This window comes from Canis lupus, chromosome 1 (genome assembly GCF_003254725.2).
Source record: "Canis lupus dingo isolate Sandy chromosome 1, ASM325472v2, whole genome shotgun sequence".
In the NCBI taxonomy this organism is placed as follows: Eukaryota; Metazoa; Chordata; class Mammalia; order Carnivora; family Canidae; genus Canis; species Canis lupus.
Genome location: NC_064243.1, coordinates 88,678,540 through 88,696,555, shown reverse-complemented (window position 1 = coordinate 88,696,555; position 18,016 = coordinate 88,678,540). Strand labels below are relative to the sequence as shown.

Below are 18,016 nucleotides of genomic sequence, written 5' to 3'. Positions count from 1 at the left end.
GGAAAAGCCTTGGGCTGTACATTCTGAGATTTGAAAAAAATAGATTCACAGTGGAAATGAACCAGAGGTTTAGACTAAATAGATATGTTGTAAGAGAACCATAATGATCTTATTTAAATATTTTCCACATTAAAGCAGGCATGTAGTACTGTTATGTTATAGCCATAATTTTTTTAATAAATGAATTTGCATCCATCATAATTTTTTTTATTTCTCTATGGAATTTCACATACTAAACAATGCGAATACTTGAAGCAAATAATCTTTTGGAGTCCAGATTTGAATTAAACTTCTTCCAAGTATAATGATTCCTTTATTAATTTTGAGCTTGTTTTATAAGCAAGGATTTTTTTTTTTTTTTTTTTTTTTTTTTTTTTTTTTAGATTCGAGAAGCCCAATTAACAAAAAGTCTGGAGATTGATAAGTGGGGTGAATTTCTGATATGGTTGTAATGTTCACTGGGTAAATATTTCTTGCACACCTACTGTGGGCCTGACCTTGAGCTTTCATTAACAGTTTTATCTCGTTACTAATATTACGAATAGACATGTTAATTCCCTGGCTTCATGGAGTTTATATATTATAGAGAAGGGAGGTAGACCCCCACCCCCAGCCCGCAAGAAAGGCACATCCAGATAATGAAATCATTGCCAATTACAATAAAGATTGGGAAGGAAATACACCAGGGGTGGAGAATTTAAATGGTAGAGAAGCACCTGCCTGGGATAGGGGAAGGGAAAAAGACAGCATGAGCTGAGGATGGAAAGCAAGTAGGCAGCTGCTCTTACAAGGTCTTATAGGCCAAGATGAGGAGTTTGAATTTTATTTCAAATACAGTGAGAAAGGCATTAAAGGATTTTATACAAGGGACTGATCCAAATGGATTTTCTTGTATGATCATTCTCGCCTTGTGGGGAAGGAGGGCAGGGAGACCGGGAGGAGGCTATCATATGAGTCCGGGCCAAAGGTGCTGTTATTGGGGCTGAAGGATAGCCATGAGGATGGAGAGGAGAGGTGGTTCTCAGAAAGCAGCAGGACTTGGAGGAGGGCAGTGGGCAGGCGGGGGGTGAGAGAGAAATCCAAGATGACTCCTGGTCTTCTGCCTTGAGTAAAAAGGGGCTGTTGAATGAGATGAGGAGGTCAAGAGAGAGCATTTGGGTTCTGCTGAGGGCACGTTATGTCTAACATGTTTCTGAGAAATCCAAAGGGAGCTGCCCATTAGATGTGTACATGCAAAGCTAAAGAAAGGCCTGGGCTCTAGCTAAAACCACACTTTCCATCAATATGTTGCTTTAATAGATTTTAAAGAAGCATTTGGAGCATAATCGATAATACTGAAGCTCTCTATATAGTACATATCCTGTTCTTTGATTCAGTTGAGGGCACGTGCCAGTTGTGAAAAAGAATGAAGTCCTCTTTGGTGACTCTTCTATTATTCCAGAGGCCTTAGCATGACACACAAGACCTTTCCTGCAGAACCTTCCAGATTCCTGCTGGTATCCCTAGATTTGCCCGATGACAAATAATTATTTCTGGAAGGCACCATGTTGTCTCACCTCCATGCCTTTGCAAATGGTGCTCCTGTGCCCTGGAACACTTCCAGCTTTTTCTCCCTTGCTGTCTGCAAGGCATCATTTACAAAACAACCCTAAGGGGTAGGTAACACCTCCTCAGAGGAGCCTTCCCAGAGTCCAGGCTCCATGCCCCATCCGTGTGCTCCTCTGAGGAACCTGTACCCACCCTTTCCAAGCACAGATTATACTGTTTTTTGACTGCCGCTTGAACCTTGTTCTCAAGCAGTACAGCTCCAGGCAGTACTCAGGGGCAGCGCTTCCTTGGAACACCTACCAGTGGTCTTGTACTTGGAAGGGCTTCTCTCTCTGGCCTTTGTCTGGCTGTGCCTCTTCTCCACAGCAAGTCTGAGAAGCCCAGAGATGTGCCCAGCTGAAGCCCATGTGATCCTTTCTCTGCCATGCTCCAGGGAACCAGGACCCCACATTCCAGAATTCTCTGCACTAATGATGCTGAGCCCACTCTGAGGGCCTCTTTCCCAGGTCTCCTGAGGGACAACAGCCATGCCCCAGTGACAACACTCCAGGGTCTGAAGGATGGGGAGCAGGGTTGTCTACACATGTGCACATGGGCCCTTCAAATGTGGGACAGGACCACAGTGGAGAAGAGAAGGTGGTGGCAGGGCAGGGGTCAGGGGTTAGTCCTTTCTGGCCTAAGATGCCAAGGAGCCTGAAAATTCCAAATCTAAAGCCCACCCTTTTCACATCAGAGGAATTTAAAGTGGTGATGCTGGTGAGGGTGGAGGTACCTGTGGGCAGCAGGTGCCCAGCTTACTGGTAAGTGAACAGGAACCTCACAGCACACCAGGTGCAGGCCCGGCCCCTGCGCCTGTGGGACAGGCCTCTCCTTAGACTGCCTGTGTTGAGCCCTGCCTCCCTTCCAGCACCTGGCCCAGGCCCTGAACAAGCACCTCTGTGTTTCTGAGGGAATAATCCAGTCCTCCCTGGCTTATCTGACTTGTGATGAATCAGGGTGACTGGACATCCCGGAGCCTGCTGAGCTCCACTGCTGCTCCTTACTGGCTACCCTAGTGTTCAAGGCCCATCCTGATCAGCTGCCTGGGGCTGCAACCTGTACTGAGAATAGGTCTCTACATCCACTATGTGTGGTTCTACAAAGGTGCAAACTGAAGAGCAAATGAAAGTACTTTGTAGCCCACAAAAGCTGCTAAGCCTGGAATGTGCTGGTGCAAAGGGTCCTTTCTCTTGGCTGAATCTGCCCAGGGGAGATGTTTTTCTCATTTTTGACAGAGGTGGGCTTCTGCTAAGTCAGAAGGGGTGCTTTGTTGTCATTCAAATGAAAATGTCCTAAGCTTTCCAGGGTCCTGGCAGGGTAGAAAATGTGGGCAGCTCAGGCCCAAGCGCTTCATTGCTGTCAGGTTCATGAGATGCATAAGCTGTAAGCATTCCAAGTGCCAGAATGTATTGAGTGATTGTCTCCATACCTGTATCTCCTTGCCGCTCCACCCATGTCCCAAACAGGAAGCTGTTCATCCAAGTCCCAAGTGTCCATGCCCATCCCCAGTGCTCATAGGCCTGTCTCGTTCAACACATGTGGCCACCACATAGATAGATGGATCCATAGGTAGGCCCAGCCATCACTTTATCCCAGATCCTTCTGTCTGACTTCCAATAAGGTGAATTGAAATTGTGTTTGGCAAAAGGGGGGCAGGGGGGCGGGCAGGTGCTTTTCTTGAGCCAACACATAGCCCTGTGTATTTTGATGAAAATCCTCCAAGTGCAGCTCTCCAAGGGGAAACAGCCAGCCCAGGCAGGAGGGTGCCTGGAACTCCAGGGATATTTAGCTGTATTCACACTAGGGAAAAGGCACATATTTTTCCTGTTGGATTGCTGATAATCACAACATTGCTCCATCCTTCCTGGATCTCTTTTAGTTGGGCTGAACTTGGGGTTTATCCTGTTCCTGGATACTGAAAAAAGAGGGTATGTTTCGTTTTGAGGCATCAGCACAGCAGTGAACCTTGAGGCATCCTGCCAGGTGAGATTTGAAATATCCTAAAGCTGAAGATTTGGTATTTTGCTCCCCCCCCCACTTTCAAAACGATAGGAATTGAAATAGTTTAATAATAAGATTAAGAATCACTCCCCTGAACTGAATGTACCACTTACCAAGAAGTCTTTGCCAGAGCGGACAGATAAGCAAAAGTCTTGAATTATGTCTTCCCTTAAAAGTAAGGTTGTTTTTTGCAGACCAGAGTGCCGTGGGCACACCCAGGTGAGGTTTGCAGATGAAGGCACCTTACTCTAAGAGAAGCCCAATTTCAGCTCGAAGTCTCTCCTACTCAGAGTAGCTGCTGTACAGGGTCTTCATTTTTGCCTTGTGACTCATGCCATATTAAATTCTGATGGAATGAATGATGTTTGTCCCAGAGTATTAGAGCTCTTAATATGTTGTGCCATTCTAGAGGCAGTGAGGAGGTAGAGAGCAGTCAGCATCTCAAAAAACAGATGAGAAGAAGATGCTCCAAAAGGTGAATGGTGGGCCTCTCTGGGTGGGGAGACCATTGGCCACTTTTACGTTCTTTGTGATTTTGTGGGTCAATCCAATATATCTACAGTAGATGTGAACTGTACTTAGGATCGTGTTTTGAAAATTATTCCAAAGGAGAATCCACTTTAAAGAAACTAAGAAGATCTTGTGTGAAGTGGATCTAACACAAGAAGAGAAGGGCAGAAAGCAAAAAGAGAAAAGCAAGATACCTCCTTGAAGTATGAAGTATTTGGGATGCCAAGTTGATCACTATCCTTGTTTTTCATCTTATTCTATCATTCTTAAAACAAAACAAAACAACAACTTGAACATTGATTTATCATCCAGTGCTCAAAGGGAGAGGAAGAAAACATTTATTAAGCATTGACTTAACGTGTCAGGACCAATGATAAGACATCCTGTCTGCCCTCCAGCTGGCGGGTCTAAGAAGTGTAGTGGACAGACTCATAGACACGTTCATTCAACTTTCGAGTCTGTCCGTGTGCCATGCACTGTGCTATGTTTTAGGATTTACACGTAAATAGGGCAAGGTGATTGCCCTGAAAGCAATGGATGGTGATGGCAGTTTGGTGAGTCAGTGTCATGATAGGGGCAGGCTCAGGGCACCCCAGGAGCATGGAGGAGAAGCAGTGAACCCTGATTTGGGAGGAATAGGGTGGGCTTGTAGAAGGAAGTGGTGCTTGAGCTACATCTTGAGGATGAGGAACACCTGGCCAGGGAGAGGGCCAGTGGCATGTCAGGCACCACAATGAATGCAAAGGCAGGCATCTGGCCACCAGAAGTCATCCCATATGGGCCACCTGAAGTCATCCCATATGGCCGCAACTGTGGGGGATGGGGGTGGCAGTGGGGAGAGAGGTATGAGAGACCCCGTCAGGAGAGGTCATGTGCTCTGCCAAAGACTTTGAGTTCTGCCCCGAAGCAGTGGGGAAGCCACTGCAGCGTTTTAAAGAAGGAGCGTGGCATAGACAGTTTTGCATCATAGAAAGGGTCCCTGTAGCCATATTGTGCCTCAGCCAGGCTGACTAATGAGGCTGAGGCAGTGATCTGTGCAAGGAACCCTGGGGTCTCCATTAAGATGGTAGCAGGGAAAATGCCAAGAAAGGATCAGAACCAAAGATGACCATTGAGGAGATTAGAGAACTTGATTGATGGACTAGGGTGGGTGGGGGGGTGTTAAGGAGGACTGGGGTGGCCCGTTGATTTGGGGCTTGGATCACCAGGTGGAAGACAGTAGCATTCTCCCAGTGAGGCAGGATATGAGAAATTGCAGCTGGAGCTTATGGGATTTATGGAGCCCATAAGATGCTGTAGGGCCCCTGCAAGCAACTGAAAATTAATACAGATCTGGAGCTCAAGAAGGTTATCTGGGATCCAGTGTTAGTTGGGAGTCATCATAGGTTGGTTGCATTTGAAGCCGCTGGGAATGGATGAGATTATTCAGAAGGAATGAGAAGAAAAAATACAGAACACCCTGTAGATCATGAATCATTAAGAGGGAGCCTGCCAAAGAGATGGACATCCATTTGGGCAGGTAGGGGAAGCCAGGAAAAGTGGAATCCGTGCTCATGCTCGCTCTCAGGGCTGCCATCATGGACAGAAGGGCAAAGGGCAAATGACAGGTGCCAGAAACGCCCAAGCCTACTGTGTCTGCCTCTTTAACAGATGTCCCAGGACATCACCATCCCCCGACCTCTCAAGTTTCTCTTGTTTCTCTAACTTGGCACATTGCCTCCCCAAACAGAATCTGGGCTATGTTAGTAAAGAACGTCGGGAAAGGGACTTAGGGTAAGTGGCTGGCAGTGTTGGCCAAGCCAAGGGAGCCAAGAGAATAGGGGCCCTCAGTGAAGGAGGTCTGGTCATCGGTCACTCCACAGACATTTCAGGGACACTGTATATAGGACACTATATAGGACACTGTCAGGTCAAGGCTTTGGAGACGTCCATGAAGATCATGAAAGATCACTTCTGCCTCTAGAAGTGAAGGCAGGCAGTGCGCACCTGTCTCTGGAGGATTCAACCCCAAGTGTAGGGGGAGTGAGACAAGGCTGTGGCCAGGGTCAGGACGTGGAGGGTACCAGGAGAGATTGAGCATGCTCCTGCCCCCAAGGTGAAAGCCAAGGTGAACTCTGGGATGATGGAGAATGGGGGCTCCAGGCAGGGGCATGCTAGAAGAAATCTGGGACACACTGTGGCTATGCACCAGACAGAAGGCTGGGGTCACCTGTGCTCCGGAGTTCACGGGTAGGAAAGGCAGCCAGTGGAGGGACCTGTTGTCCCTCTGGGAAGCAGGAGGCTAGCTGCCCAGATGGCAGGGAGGGGGTGTAAGGAGATAAATGGAAGTGGTTAGGAGCCGGGCTTTGGAAGTGAGCAGTGAGCAGCCTGTGTGCTTGCAATCCTGGTTCTGCTACTCACTCGCTGTGTGAGCCTGGGCATGTTATGTAACGTCTCTGTGCTTCTGCCCCCTCGGCTGGAAAAATGTGGATAATAACAGAAACCTGTTTCCAGGAAGTGTTGGGCGACTCGAATGGGTGAACTCAGGCAGCACTTAACACGTGCCTGGCACAAGACACGCTCCGTACAGATTAGCTTTAATAATCATCATGGATGGGACTGAGGGCAAATGCGGCCTGGGGCCCCAGAAACCCCAGAGTGTAAGTGGTTGGCGGAGGGTTAGCAGGGCCCAGCATGGGAGGCACTGTATTCTAGAATGAAAAGAATCAGGAAGTCCTCCAAGACGGGAAGACACTTGACCGATACCTGGGTTCACAGAGAGGCCCCTTCTGGGTGAACAGAGTGTGGGCCTAGGCAGAGGTATGCTCTCTTGAGACCTGAGAGGGCCTTGTGAGGTGCAGGCAACCGTGTGTGTGTGTGTGTGTGTGTGTGTGTGTGTGTGTGTGTGTACATGTGTACATGCAGAGGCTCTCTGCCCTGAAGGAGGGAGGCAGGGAGGCCAGCAGAAGAGCGGCCTGAGCAGGAACTCAGGAGGCAGGGCAGTGACAGGATCTCACCCTGACCTGGTGAGGCTGGTTGATGGTGAGGATGATGACAGTGAGTTTTTGGAGCGGGTATTCCATGCCAAGGTCACCAAAAGGGCTTTATAGATGCATCACCCCTCACACCTGCCCCAGGAGAAAGGCCCTGTGGTGCTTCCCATTGCTCAGAGGAGGGAACTAAGGCGCCAGATTAAGTGACTCATGGGCACCGTACAGCTGTCAGAGCTGGACAGGGTGACTCAGAGCCTGTTCCCGTGACCACCACGCCGTCACCATCTGTCCCAACGGTGTGTGGCTCCTCGGAGAGGGTGACAGGTGGAGGCCGGGCCCATGACCTCAGCTAAGCCTGTGGCAGCCTACGGAGAGTGCCTTGATTGTCATCTTCAGGTTAGAACCCCTGCAGGGAGCTCAAGTGAATGGTGGATGTGGGAGGTAGATACCGGGGCCTTCCAGAACCCAGCTGCTAGCTGGGGAACACGGCAGGACTCGCAGGGCTGGACAGCCGTGAGGCAGTAGTACCATCTCTGTCTGTCTGTCTGTCTCCCTAGTCTGTGTGTCTGCCTACCATCTGGTTGAATTGCCTGTACTTGGTTTTACTCTGCCGTGACTTTGGCTGGTGCAGGCCAGACCTGACCTGGCGAGGCCACGGCCAACACCGCTTGACCCACTGGGTCTCCACGTTGTAGAAAGTTCTCCATGGTGGTAATCTGTGCCTTCCCTCCCCTGTTCCCTGGGCAGCTGGGACGGGGGTGGCGAGGGTGGCACCAGGGCAGAGGGGCAGCCTCTCTGAGAAGTGCTGTGATCTTCCATAGGTAGGGAAGCTTGAAACCTTGGCCATGTTGGGCTTCCAGACCTGTCGGTGCCCAGGTTCTGGCAACGTTTTCCTTGTCATTGCCATGCAGGGCTCCTCCCACAGACTCCAGCTCCACCTTTACCTTCTAGGTTCCTGTCACCGGGATGCCCACAGCAGATGCCAGGTGCATGCCTTCCTTCTGGCCCTCCCTCCCCATGTCATCTCATCTGGTAATAACACTTTTGAAAATCTCTGTGGCCTCCTACTCAAAAGCCTTGAGCAGATGCTCCGTAATTTGTCATACCCATGGTCGGCTCCCAAGGCCGCGCAGCCCGGGGACTGATCACCATCTCCACCTCAACTCCCCTCTGTTCAGTCAGCGTCATCTTCCTCTGTCACGAGCCGTCTCCTTCTGCACTCGTGTCCCCAACCTCTTACCTCGACCTGTGTCACCTCCCTGTCGTCTGAACGATGCCTCTTACCCTTGGTTCTACAGGTCCATCAAAAGCATCTCTCTGCTCAGTGTGTCTTAAACACAACCAGGCACATAGCAAACACTCGGGAAATTTAATAACTAGTGATTAATAGCTGATTTATGATCTCTTGGCCTTGGGGGTTTTTTTTCCCCTCTTTTTAATTCTTTATTGCATTTTTTAGAACATTCCAGATGAGCCCTCTGACTGTGATAATTGAATACTTGTTAGAAGCAAAGCCAAGTAAAAGGAATTAACTCCTAATCCTGTTAAAGACTTTCTCATTATTCTGTGTGCCTGTGTTTTGGCTTCTCTTCTAAGTGCCTTGACAACAGAGACCATCGTATTCATTATGTGCCCCCAAAGTGGTATATACAGGAATAATGCCGGAATAAATGTCCGAGTGGATGAGTACCCTCCTGGGTGAGGAGCATGTCAGACGTGGTCATCTCATTACTCATGTTTCCCTGTCTCTCTGCATTTACATCTGTGCCTCGTTGGAAAATGCTCTCATGACTTCTTGATGGTCAGGTTCATTAAGCCCGGAACTATAGAATATTTTTGGATAGAATTTTTCCTCTGCTGGACGTCTTTCTGCCTTCAGCAGCATTCTTCATGAGCTCAACCACAATCCTGCTTACACCCTTCTATGTTCTTCCAGACTCCCCACAGACACACACACACACCCCGCCCCCGCCGCCCCCAGCACCTGGTGCAGAGGAAGTTCTTTCGGGTAAGCCACCAGCTGTCCTTTGCATTTGGGGCATACAGGAGATCTGTTACTTTGGCTTTCTCAATAGAAGATGAAACAGATCCAGAAATGCTTTGCAAACTGCTCTAAGAGCAAAACCAAATAGATTTTGGTTCTTTACTTCTGAATCCAAACATTGTCTACCAGTTATAACTGGCTTTATATTTGCATAGGGTTTGCACTGTTCTTGCTATTGTAACAATTAAATAATTCCTGGCATGTAATCTTGGGGAGGAGGAAGATGGGAATAGTTCAGAAGTAAAATGTGGACAGAAAGCATAATCTGGTAAATTTTTAAAAATGAGAAACTTTGCAGTATGGTAGAAATACAGTATCGCAAAGTTGGCCTCATACCAAATGTGTAGCAAAAAGTGGGGAAGCAGACATTTAAGCATTATAAAGGGGCAACAAATCCAGCTGTGTGAGATCTTTAGTGATTATTCCAGATGTCTCTGGGACAAGATGATAAAGTAACAGTGTTGGCAAATCTTCATACATTCTTTTCTCACATGCCAAAGGGAAGCCCAGGTGTCATGACTCCTGACCCTCTAACACCACCACCAAATACACCTACCCACCCATTCGATGTCTTTGTGTATTTAAATTGAAAATTGGAGCAGGAGGAAAGTGTGCAGTAATGGTGTTTTCTTGAAAGGCTGTGAGTTGCACCAGTCCGAGAGCCATGAATTGCACAAAGTTGTTTTCATGGGCTGCTTCCTTCTGTCTACTGTTTGCAGAGAGGACTTGGTTTGAAAAGGCTTATGAATTCTTTGAGCACCACCTTTGTTGAAAACACACATTATGAGTGTTTCATTTTATGCTGAGCCTTTTGTCATTGCCATTTATAGCTATTCTGTTTATTCCCTTTGTGAGATCCATTCTGAGAGTGAATGTGTTTCATGAGAGAATATAAGAGCCCCGCAATTTGTTTTGATTGGTCTCCATTTTGATTCCTAGGGAGCAGGTGCTGTAGTTGGGAATTGGTTTTGGCAGTGCCTTGGTTATATAAATATTAGATACATGAAATGAAGCCTCATTTAAATTATATTCATCAGAAAGGATAGGGGAACTTTATGTTGAGTCCAAGAGCCCCACGGTTCTGTTTCTATAGCATTAGAGCCTACAGATGAGCAACATACCTTGTGTCTGAACACAACGTGTGTATAGGTGACCTCCTTCCCTTGTGCATCCACTTCACATGCAGATTGGCTGTATTTCTTCAACAGTTTCTGCAGATACTCTAAAGGAAATAAATCTGGCCCTATGATTTCTTAATATAACAAGTTTCTTCTGGTCTGGAAAATACAGGCATTTTTACTCTTCAAACTCTGTCAAGGATTATTTTCAGTTTGATGTATTTTTGTTATACTTATATTGAATATTTAATTTTATATGTGTATTAAATAACATTTAAACCTTGGAAAAATACTTCATCCCATTTTTAAGGCTTGATTTTTCCTACTTGATGCTTCCTACTTGTTGCTATTTATTGCCAAAATCACATTAAAAAAGTATCAAACTGCTTAATGCCCTGGAAGGACTGCCATATTCTCCTCCCCAACAGAGTTGTTTACAAGGCTGACATTTTCCTAAGAATGGCTTTTGAGGTTTTCATGAATATATATAAACTTTCACAAGTGTGTTTTTATTCAGGCGAAGAATTGAACAGGGACTTATGATCATAGGTAGAATAAGCGATCTGAAAATCTGTTTGTAAACCTTTAAGTAACATTCTAACCTTTGGGCTGCTTCTGGGTAAATTCCTTTAAACACACACACACACACACACACACACACACACACACACACACACAAATTCAACATCTTATGCACACCCTCGAAACTATGTTAAATATGTTCCTTCATGCTGCTGGGTCTTTCTCTAAGCAAGCTGCTGTGGAGCCTGGCATCTTGCTCACTTTGTGCTTCTCAACCTTGTGTCCCATGAGTGCTGCTCTAAGTCCATTTTCGGTATTCTGCAGAAATGGAGCTTTCCAGGCTCCCTGTAGGCTGATTTGCATAGTTTCTCCTCGGAGAACCCAAAGTAGAACACATACCACGTTATACTGTAGCTGTCCCCATGTCTGTCTCTCCTGCTAATGTGACTTCTTTGAAGACTAGGATCTTTGTCTTTATGGCTTCAAGGCCCCATTCACTGCCTGACATGTAATGTTCAATTAGTGAATTGAATGAATGAATGAATGAATGAGAAAGAAAGAAAGAAAGAAAGAAAGAAAGAAAGAAAGAAAGAAAGAAAGAAAAGGAAGGAAGGAAAAGAAGGAAAGGGGAAGGAAGGAAAGAAAGAAGGAAGGAAGGAAAGAAAGAAAGGAAAGAAAGAAAAGAAAGAAAGAAAGAAAGAAAGAAAGAAAGAAAGAAAGAAAGAAAAGAAAGAAAAGAAAAGAAAGAAAAAGATTGCATGAATTAGTTTGCTGGCAGGTAATGAATATGAACTCAGAAGAGCATAATTTAAACACAAATGACGAACATTGACATGCAGGCATGACGAAGGCCCCAAATATTTTTTAATTGCTTTCCCTATTGGGAAATGTTCTAGATAGTGTTACCATATGTAGTCTGAATGGCAAGAAAACATTTGAATATGGCTATCTTGTGGAAGATCTATTCCCATAGGGCAGGTTGCACTTATAATGAGCAAATAATTAATGAGTCTTCTCCTCATTCCAAGGAGGATCTGAGATGAGGCTCTACCCAAGAAATGGCAGTGGCACCAAACCACTGGCACTAATGCAATCAGCAGAATTCATGGCAGAAGAGACATAAATAGGAGCCCAAGGTCCCAGAGAGTTAACAGCAGACATGGACATAAACCCTAAACCTTCAGAGGCCTATTCTCCTGTCCTGCCCATTCTTCCTTGTAGCTTAGCTTCATCAGTATTTAATGAAGTGTCTGTTTTTATGAGAAGACCAGTAAGGACTTGTGGGTAGTGCCCCTCACCTCTTGCATCTGTCTACAGGTTGGCCTATGTAGTTGGGTAATTAGATAATTAGCTGTTTTCCCCTTGCTCATTTGGCCTTGCTTATTAGAAAGCAGACACGATCTGTGACAAATTAAAAATATGGACTTCTCTGGCCCTAGCTAGAGGTTGGAAGTGTTACCACTAACTCCAATATGGCCTCCAGGTGTCACAGATCTAAAAGTTTTAGAAACTCTAGAGTTTTCAAAAACTTCCCTACCACCTTGTAAATTCAGAAATGCCCTCTAGGTTGAGACTCACTGATGTAGAACAAATTTTACAGAAAAGAATTATGTAAATAAATATTGTTGGCTAACGTTTTGATTGCATTTACAAATTGAAAAATGAAGTGTGCCATTTATTAGACAATCTTCTGATTGTTGGATAACTAGGAGAGAGAGAGTGCGTTATTGTGGAGAGCACAGATTTGAAGTCAGACAACTCCGGATCAGATCTCAGCCCTGCTACCTCTTGACTTGACCCCAGGCACATTGTCCCAAGTCACCGCCTCACTCCCACACTTGATGAAGAGGCCACCGAAGAGCCTGACTACTTTGTAGCCATCTTCTATTTAAGCTCTCTGCAGATCCCGGGAGTCATAAAAATAGAAATGTTTGTACCAGCTCCTGGCCTACCTCCCAATCCACATTTCCTTTGAGAATCATGTTATGTTTCTTATGCATTATCATTAGCTCATATCTGCTTTCCCCCTTTCATTTTATGTTTTATATGTTATTCTGTGGCCTGTCATCAGCCTGTGTGTCTTCAAAGGCATATGTCATTCTTCTTTTCAGTGTCACAAGACAGTCATCCCTTGTGGGATGCATTTCCAGGCTCCTCACATCAGATGGCTTTCAGTGGGCTGGTCTGTGGGAGCCATAGACAGGGATTGGCGGGTACAGGGGGTAAGGAGAATCCAGGATGTTTTTCCCCATCTTCTGCCTTTGGGGGAGGGGGGTGTCTCCATAAGTGACTCTGTCTTCCCCATGCCTCCCAATGTGCCTCTCCTTCTGTGGCTCTAGTGTCTACAGTCAGCCTTCACCACAGTGTTCTGGTCCCAACAGATGACCCCCAGCCTTTGAGGTTTGTTAACACCCCTTTCTGTCAGTGTGTCTCTAGCCTTTAAAGCCCTAGTGGCTTCCTGCTGATGTGAATCTCTGCATCTCATCGCCATTTTTGCCTAGCTTTTCGGCTCACCTGTCAAGTTTATACCTAATTCCATGTATTGAGTTCCCTCTCTCTTGTTTTTAAATTAATTTATTTACTTCAGAGAGAAAGAGAGCATGAGTGTGAGGGCCCAAGGGAGAGAGAGAATCTCAAGCAGACTCCACGCTGAAGGCAGAACGCGACATAGGGCTCGGTCCCCCAACCATGAGATCACGATCTGAGCTTAAACCAAGAGTCAGATGCTTAACCGACTACACCACCCAGGCTCCCCTAAGTTCCCTCTCTTAACACACCCGGAATGGTTTCCGTTTTCCCTACTGGACCCTGACAGCTCTTTTGAAGTAGTAAAACATCTTTATTGCCTTTCCTAGTCAAGGTGATTAAGATGATCCTAAGCCTATGAAGCATGCTGAAAGTATTGATTCCCCAGACTCACCACACAGAGGTAGTGATTTGGTTGTTGTGGTGTGTGGACCAAGAATCTTAATTTTCAGAAGGCTACCTGGATGGTTGCAATGCCCAGCACTGGTTTAGGAAACAATGGGGCCAGGCTAAAGTGGAGGTGCTTGGCGAGGGAGTCACTGTGTTCGTGCAGCCACTAAGGACTTCACTTCTGCATTCCAGGATCACAGCCTGAGTTGGCAAAATTAAAAATGAATACCTTCTATGGGTGTTATAGGACAGTCAGGTATACGTGTCAATAGCACAGGCTAAATGGGAGCATGCTAAGGGATTATTTGCAGTGTGAAATGAGATCATATATGGGGCAGCTTCTCACACATAGTTGTTGCTCAACAAATGATAGTGTCTCTCCTTCCCTCAAATTAAGTGAAAGCACAGAAATGTAGAAAGCTATGAAATCATGTAAATTATATATTTCTGAAGCCAACAGAATCCAGATACTAAATATCAGAATGGATAGATAAGCAATTAAATAGTCAAAAAATTTTTCATTGCTTGGTATGTATCATGGTTATCTGAGCTGGTGTCTCAACATTCTAATCATATGACACTGTGTTGGCTCTGTTTAATGTCAGAAATAATTTAAGAAAATAAGTTCTTGCTGGGAGTCTGTATCAGATTACATGTTAACACATTTCCTAAGGAGACCTGAGCCTTATGATTATGCCCTTACTTGGCCACTAGAATTTCTGCATTCCAGGTTCTTGCCAGAGACTATAACTTTGAGTGCTTCACTGTCCAATTCTTATCAAAAGGTTGGTTATGAGAAATAATTTTCATGGAGGATTGCCTGAAGGATATGCAGTCCATTCATTCCTCATTTAGATAGCCTAAATATTATTCATGGTTTAAGTCAAGTCATTAGATCTCAATGTAATAGCTTCTTGTCAGTTTCCCTTGGCAGGATTAGTGAAAAAAGACACATCTATCCTTATGGAATTTTTGAACTCTGTGTTAAAAGAGGAAACTCTCAAATTAAGAGTACAATTCCATTTACAGTTGCATCACAAATAATAAAATACCTAGGCATTAACTTAAGCAAAAAGATGAAATACCTGTATTCTGGAAACTATAAAACATTGGTGAAAAAAATTAAAGTCAACACAAACAAATGAAAACCTATTCTGTGCTCATGGCTTGGAGGAATCAATGTTGTTAAAATGCCCAAACTACCGAAGCTATCTACAGATTTAATGCAATCCCTATCAAAGTACCAACGTTTCTCACAGAACCACAACAAATCCTAAAATTTGTATGGAACTGCAAAAGACCTCAAATTGCCAAAGCAGCCTTCAGAAAGAAGAACATAGCTGGAGGTATCACAATCCCAGACTTTAAGATCTACAAAGCCATAGTAATCAAAACAAGATGGTACTGGTATAAAAATAGACACATAGATTAATGGAACAGAGTAGAGAGCCTAGAAATCATCATTTATTAGGTCAATTAATCTACAACAAAGGAGACAAGAATATATAATGGGGAAAAGACAGCCCCTTCAACAAATGGCGCTGGGAAAACTGGACAGCTACATACCAAAAAATGACACTGGACCACTTCTTTATACGCAGAAAGTCAAAATGAGTTAAAGACCTAAATGTGAGACCCAAAACCATAAAACTCCTAGAAGAAAATACAAGCAGTAATGTCTTTTTTTTTTAATTTTTATGTATTTATGATAGTCACACACACACACGCACAGAGGCAGAGACATAGGCAGAGGGAGAAACAGGCTCCCTGCACCGGGAGCCCGATGTGGGATTTGATCCCGGGTCTCCAGGATCGTGCCCTGGGCCAAAGGCAGGCGCTAGGATCCCCAAGCAATAATTTCTTAGATGCCACCCATAGAAACATTTTTCTAAACAGGCAAGGAAAAAAAAAAAAGAAAAACTGTTGGGACTGCACCAAAATAAAAACCTTTTGCAAAGCAAGGCAAACCATCAACAAAATAAAAAGGTAAACTCCTGAATGGGAGAAGATATTTGCAAATGATATGTACACTAAAGGGTTAATATCCAAAATATATTTTTTAAAAAAAACTTATACAACTGAACACAGAAAGACCCCAAATAATCCAATTTTAAAATGGGCAGAGTACCTGAATAGACGTTTCTCCAAAAAAGACATCCAGATGGCCGACACGTGAAAAGATGTTCAACGTCACTCATCATCAAGGAAATGTAAATCAAAACCACAATGAGGTATCACCTCACACCTGTCAGAATGGCTAAAATCCAAAACACAAGAAATAACAAGTGTTTGGTGAGGATGTGGGAAAAAAGGAACCCTTGTACACTCTTGGTGGGAATGCAAACTGGTGTAGCCACTGTGGAGATTCTTCAAAAAATTTAAAAAAGAATTACCATATGATTTAGTCATCCTGCTTTTAGATATTTACCCAAAGAAAACAAAAACACCAATTTGAAAAGGTATTTTTCAAATACTTTTCAAATACCCCTATGTTTATTGCAGTGTTATTTGCAATTGTCAAGATACGGAATCAATCCAGGTATCCACTGATAGATGAGTAGATCAAAAAGATATGGTTTCTTCATACAATGGAGTATTACTCAGCCATAAAAATTAATGAGATCTTGTCATCTGCAACAACGTGGATGAACCTAGAGGATATAATACTAAGTGAAATACATAGACAGAGGAAGACAATTGCCCTGTGATTCCATTTGTATTTGGAATTCAAGAAACAAAACAAATGAAAAAAAATAAAAAGATAAAAAAATAGACCCTTAAATATAGAGAACAAACTGGTGGTTACTAGAGGGAAGGTGAAGAGAGGAGGCTACGGAGTGAAATAGATACGGGGATTAAGAGTATACTTATCTTGATGAGCACTGAGAAATACAACGAATTGTTGAATCATTATGTGAAACTAATATAACACTGAAACTAATATAACACTGCATGTTAATTACACTTCTGTTGAGAGAGAGAGAAAGCTTGCACAGGTTTCTAGACAGAGAAAAACAATTAAGTGAGCCAGAGAGGGGCATCAGACTAGCATGACATTACTCACCTGTGAGCCAGGTAGCAAGAACAGAGCAGTACCATATATATAGAAAGTTGAAGGAAGAGGACTGAGCTAAGAATCCTGTAACCAGCCAAGAGATCTAGCCATATATGAGGCCAAAAGAAAGCGACATTTCTGGACATGGAGTGACTCAAAGTGGGCCATCAGTGTCCCACTGCTGAGGAAATTAAAAAGCATTCCAGCCAAATAAAGTTGAATTCGAAAAAGGTGTTACAGTAGAGGATGAAGAGCCAGAGAAACAATGATGATCAATGAACCTTGTAAAACTTTCATCAAGTCTAAGGAAATGATGAGAATGTGACTACGAGCTATAAATTTTCACTTAAGATTTCTTCAGACAGAAGATCCATGTGGGCTAAGAGGAGATGTTTAGTGGTTCAAAGTAAAGCAGTCAGTGAGAAAGTTAAAATACTCTGAAATACCCCCTGTGGATGAGGAAGAGAGAAGAGATGTTGTAGATTGGTTTCTCTAGAAACAGGCAATGAAACAGTTTGGGGTCCAGGATACTCATTAGAAGTCCATACCTGTGTTATGCAAAAAAAGCAGGTTGAAGTCCTAACCCCTGGTACCTGTGAATGTGACCTTTTTTGAAAATAGAGCCTTTGTCACCAAGTTGAGACGATGTCATGAGGGTGGTCCTCACACAATGTGACTGATGTCCTTATGAGAAGAGGAAAATGTTTTGTGAAGGCAGAGACACACAGGGAGGACACTGAGGACAGACCCATGCAACCACAAGGCAAGGAACACTCAGGGTCAATGGCTGCCACCAGAGGCAGGAAGAGGCTGGGAAGGATTTTACCCAGAGCCTCTGGAGGGTATGGCCCTGCTGACACCTTCACTTTGGACTTGTAGCTTCCAGAAACGTGAGAGAATAAATTTCTGCTGTCTCAAGGCACACATGTGGCGATGAGTACAACCTGTGAATGGAGGAGGTAGGGAGCACAGTTGGGCAGGCAGAGGTAGAAGCCAGGCTTCCATGCAAGACCCATGAAGCCAGCCCAACTTGGGGTTGGGCTGCTCCGTCATTCAGTCATGGGATGTGGGCAGCCTCGGGGACACCATTGCCTGGGTGAGGTGGTTCTTCACAGAGACAGCCATAGGAACACAGATTTTCTTAATGATTTAAAAATAGAATGATAACTAAGCAGATATACATGGAATGAAATGTTTTCATTGCTAGGAGGAAAAAAAAATGGAATTATGATTTGGTTAATCCAGCACAGAAGAAATGGGTAAAACTAAATAACAATAAATTGTAGTTACA

The 18,016-nt window shown here is 44.5% G+C and overlaps 1 protein-coding gene across 5 annotated transcripts in view; it reads left to right on the top strand.

Moving 5' to 3' along the window:
• PIP5K1B (phosphatidylinositol-4-phosphate 5-kinase type 1 beta) overlaps positions 1 to 18,016 on the top strand; it is a 300,641-nt gene that overhangs the window by 94,018 nt on the left and 188,607 nt on the right. The window contains exon 1 of one of the 5 annotated variants that reach the window (XM_035702384.2): positions 7,346 to 7,466. The exons of the other annotated variants lie outside the window; for them this stretch is intronic. The gene's annotated coding sequence lies outside the window, so the exon portion shown is untranslated. Of the gene's footprint in view, positions 1 to 7,345; positions 7,467 to 18,016 lie in introns of those variants that run through there. 5 annotated transcript variants of the gene reach the window in all.